General features: G+C 37.5%; 1 pseudogene; it reads left to right on the forward strand.

Annotated features, from left to right (window-relative positions):
* The first annotated feature begins 444 nt into the window (after positions 1-444).
* Positions 445-4,770, forward strand: LOC110038380 (annotated as a pseudogene).
* The last annotated feature ends 548 nt before the right edge of the window (positions 4,771-5,318 follow it).

The raw sequence follows: 5,318 nt of genomic DNA on the forward strand, positions 1-5,318 counted from the left end.
TATATATATATACATATGTATATGTACATATACATATATATGTATATATATGTACATATACATATATATGTATATATGCCAATTTGCATCCCTAGCTTCCTCTCGTTTCCTCTATACCTCCATTGGCCTGGTCACACGTGCTTATGTCACGTGACATCCCTTTCGTGCTACTCTAATTCCTCTCCCTCGTTTCACTCGTTAGACGCCGACCTAGGATTAGGACTTCCCTATAATTTGCGTTGTTCTTGTTCCTCTTACGTCTCCTCCGGTTCTGTACATCTGAATTGAAGTCGAGGCCGATCATGGAGCTGAGTCTTTGACGAACTATTAACTCCCAACGGTGGTCAGGATGAGAGCGAGGATAGCGAAGGACGAGGAACCTTGTTGGATCGCTCAAATGGTGTTGTAATCGACAGGTCTTCGGATCTAACTAGGAGGCTGAACATGACGATGTTTGATTCTGATGGTGGTTTGAACTCTTTCATAAGGAAAGAAGCTGAAGACAATGAAGAAGATGGTGATGAATATGGAACTGGAATCTCTGATGAGCATTACCGATCAATGCTTGGTGAACATGTGCAGAAGTACAGGAGAGTGAAGCTTCATAATTCTTCATTAGCTTCCGGCACTGCAAGAATGGTTGTTCCTATTTCTAAAAGGAATCATGGCTTGAAAGGTGGGAAGTTGGGCAATGAATCTTTAGTTTCTGTGAAGGAGGAAAAGACATTTCATGAGATGGATATGTCACCTGAATGGTATGAAGGTGATTTTGAATCAGAATATGGAGGAAGCCATAGGTTTCCTTCCTCATTGGATTCTTCTTATTTGGATATTGGGGAGGGAATTACATATCGTATCCCTCCAACTTATGATAAGCTTTTGACTTTGTTTAAGCTGGCAAGTTATTCAGAAATCAAGATAGAAGAGAATTTCCTTAAAGATAATCTGGATTTAAGATCTCTAGCAGCTATGATTGCTTCCAATAGGAGACAAGATGGTCAAAATCGAGGATGTTTGAGTGAAACTCAACCCCAATATGAATCACTCCAAGCCAGATTGAAGGCTCTTTCATCAAATAACTCTAATCAAGATTTCACTCTCAAAGTTGATGTTAGTTTGGATCCTTACTCAATTCCTGAAGGTGCAGCTGGTAGGATTCGAAGGCTAATTATGTCAGAGTCTGGAACCTTGCAACTTTATTATGTGAAAGTATTGGAAAGAGGAGACTCATATGAGGTGAGTTGTTGCCACTTTATCAGGGTTCATTTTCTGTCCTAATAATTGCGAAGTGTGATATCTTTTTCTTACTTTTTTCAGATTGTTGAGCGCAGTTTGCCTAAAATGCAAATAGTGAAAAAAGATCCATCTGTGATTGAAAGAGAGGAGATGGATAAGATTGGGAAAGTTTGGGTTACTATTGCAAGACGAGATATTCCTAAACATCACAAGACATTAACAAACTTGTTTCGTAAGCAAATAGCTGATGCCAAGCGCTGCTCAGAAAACTGCCAAAAAGAGGTATCTTGCTTAGGTTTGATTTTCTTTTCTAAAGGTCATTTTTTAAGGGGCATTTACATACGTACCGCACAATTCTTATGTATTTACTCATTTAAAGCCTAAACTTTCATATTTACATTTATGACGCTTAAAACTCTAGCATCACATAAAAAATACCACCATTATTAACTTTTTAGAAGTGAAGTACACCATTTCATGTATAGTTTTATGACACCAAAGTGATATCAAACTGTAGGTGTTTGAATTTATAAGAATTTTGTCCTATGTATGTAAATTTCCCTTTTTTTAGTTGCAATAGTTAATTTTTTGCTTTGTCTCAGTCTTCTCTCCTCCTTATCTATTGGGTAGCCTCTCTCTATTTTTTGCCTCTAACAATGCTATTTTTATCAGGTAAAAGTGAAAGTTAGCAGGTCTCTAAAGCTGATGAGAACTGCTGCAATTCGGACAAGGAAGCTAGCTAGAGACATGCTGATATTGTGGAAGAGAATAGATAAAGAGCAGGTGAACTCTTTTTATTTTTTTAAATTACTTGATTCTTTTTTAAGCGTTTGCAAACTCTTTGTTAAACTTATTGGTATTATCTTTTCAAAGTACTTGTGATCCTATGAAGTTAGTGTATTTATAAGTCTTGTGGAATATACCAAAATTAGCCACGCTTTAGTTAAGTTTTGAGTCTCATGAGCATGAATTACTTTGCACTCGCACCACAGTAATCATTTTTCTTTTGCCTTTAGAAACATCATGTGCAGGATGGCTATGATTTGAATTACAAATAAGATATACTATCCATTTAGCAATATCGATAATACTGAAGAAATATAATATGAATTTGACTGGGTGTAGATGTGTTTGTTTTAGTGAATGTTAATTATATGTGAAAATCTATTTTCTGTAGAAGTTTATATGGCACATTTTTTTAGTACTCTTCACAATTGTGAGAATCAATCTTTGATTCCAAGATTTTCAGCTTGATCATGAACCACCAATTTTATAAAGTTCAAATAGCATACGTTGGAAGACATTGCTGAGCTTCAACTGTAGAAATCGCTTGCTTTTGACTGGAACCCCCATACAAAATAACATGGCAGAGTTATGGGCCCTTCTTCATTTCATCATGCCAACTCTGTTCGATAGTCACGAGCAATTTAATGAATGGTTTTCGAAGGGGTATTACATCTTACTTGCATTCTTTTTGTTTTTTTTGGAAGATTTACATACATACTGCAAAATTCTTCTGTTTTTACTTATGCCACACTTGAACTTCATATTTTGCATGCTGACCACCTTATGCTTTTCAAAGTTAAAATAGTGGTATTTTTATGTGATATGAAAGATCTGGATGGTATACATGTAAAAATCGAAGTATAGACTGGGTAGTATGTATGTAAATACTCGTTTTTGTTTATTCATCAATCAATATTTTCAAATTGTACGCCTTACACAATTTCTGGAACCTTCAATTTTACTCGTTTAATAAATCTATCTCCATCCATGATCTCGTTTCTCGCAAGGTGTTCTTTACTTGAGATGTTATTTTTTTCCATAGTAAGATGGGATACAACGTTTGTTGATGAAATATTGGACATTTTTATGGATTTGGAGGGCAATGACCTCGAATATAATAAATTGGAGAAAGGAAAAGTAAGAGCTGTTACACGGTTGCTGTTATCGCCAACTAAATCTGAGGCTAGATTGCTCGAGAGAAGATTCGCGACAGGTCCCGAAGAAGCTCCATTTGAACCTCTAGTTGTTTCTCATCATGAAAGGCTAATATCGAACATCAGGCTCTTGCGTTCGTCCTATGCATTTATACCTCGAGCACGGGCTCCTTTGGTATGCTTTGAAATGAACGAAAACTATTCTTTTTCCTGAAGAGTGTAACATATTAAAAATTATAGAAATGTATTTTCACCTTTTTTTTTGTATATCTTATTGTCGTTTTATTTGTTCTCTTCACAGATAAATGCAACCCGTCAATCCTCATCACTTGATAGAAGAGATTGATACGAAAGAAGTTTGTTTCAAGCCAGTTCTTGAGCTATCACACAGGATCTTTGGTTCTAGTCCACCCATCCAAAGCTTCGACCCTGCTAAAATGCTTACGGATTCTGGTAAACTTCAAACATTGGACGTTTTACTGAAACGCCTTCGTGCTGAAAATCATCGTGTGCTTCTATTTGCTCAAATGACAAGAATGTTGAATATTCTAGAGGATTATAGAGGGTTATATGAATTACAGAAAATATAAGTGTTTTAGACTCGATGGATCATCCACTATTATGGACCGTCGTGACATGGTCAGAGACTTCCAACGCAGGAATGACATTTTTGTCTTCTTGCTGAGTACAAGAGCTGGTGGGCTGGGAATAAATTTAACCGCAGCTGATACTGTCATTTTTTATGAAAGTGATTGGAACCCGACTCTAGATCTACAAGCCATGGATAGGGCTCATCGTTTAGGTCAAACTAAGGAGGTGACTGTGCCGGTTGATTTGCAAAGAGACCGTTGAAGAAAAGATTTTGCAAAGAGCAAGCCAGAAAAATACAGTACAGCAGTTGGTCATGACGGGCGGGCAAGTTCAAGGTGATCAATTGAGGACTGAAGATGTTGTTTCCTTGTTGCTAGATGATTCCCAGTTGGAGCAGAAACTCAGAGAAATACCACTACAGGTTAAGGATCGACAGAAAAAGAAACGAGGAAACAAGGAAATCCTAGTCGATGCTGATGGATTGGTATCATTGGAAGATCTTGAAAATGCTGAATTGCGAGGTGCAGATGATGAACCTGCTGAGAAGCAAAGTAAAAAATCCAGCAACAAAAAGGTATTTTCCTTCCTCGGTTTCGTTCTCTTTGGTTGATTTCTCTGTTTTCTAAACCCCTTTTATGTACAACAGAGGAAATCAGGTTCTGACAAACAAAACTCTGCAAGATCATGGATTTCTCAGGAGTCTTCCACTCCTGCAGAATCACCTATGGAGGCAGATGAAGCTAGCCCAATGGTTCTGGATGAGAAGCCATCAAAACCAAAGACTTCCACTCCTGCAGAATCACCTACGGAGGCAGATGAAGCTAGCCCAATGGTTCTGGATGAGAAGCCATCCAAACCAAAGAGACCAAAGAAAAGAGCCAACGGAAACCTCGAACCTTCACCTTCTTCTGTCTCGGGATCAGTCACTTATCTCGGGATCAGTCACCATGAACTCCGTCGAACATTTTCCGCCATCCACGTCCGAGTACGCTCATGGGATTGATGCAGCCATTGATCCGGAAGCCATGGGATTACTACAATCTGGCAACACGATAGAACAGTATTGAAAACTTGATATGAGTATTTCAGAGGATTTCCAAAGTGACAGAGAGAGGAGCTGGCCCTGAAGTCTTGAATACGCATAATTAAACGTGCTCGCGAGGAATTCTTGGATTTCATGTGAGAAATTCTTCAGATTTATGTACAGTGTATTTAAAATGGATGCAAATCTGGAGCGATGAGGGCCATCTCTGGTTAAATTTTCTGGGTTGCTGGGTTTTGCTGTGTATATTTAAAATTTTGGTTAGAGTCATCATTGATGTACAGCTGAATCCAACAAATAATTTTTTTTTTATTTTTTTTTTTATTTTTTACTGATAGAGTAGAGTGCACGGTACTTTCTAGGAAAATTAAATAAATTTTGTTTATGGTGAGATTGTTTCCGTATAATTCTTTAGGTGATATGTGTTTTATGGTCTTTGTTAACACCACACTAAGTTTATAGTGTTCTTTGCAGAGCACTGCTCCAACTATATTAAAGGAAAGAAAAAC

This window comes from Phalaenopsis equestris, unplaced genomic scaffold, assembly GCF_001263595.1.
Source record: "Phalaenopsis equestris unplaced genomic scaffold, ASM126359v1 Scaffold232737, whole genome shotgun sequence".
Taxonomy (NCBI): Eukaryota; Viridiplantae; Streptophyta; class Magnoliopsida; order Asparagales; family Orchidaceae; genus Phalaenopsis; species Phalaenopsis equestris.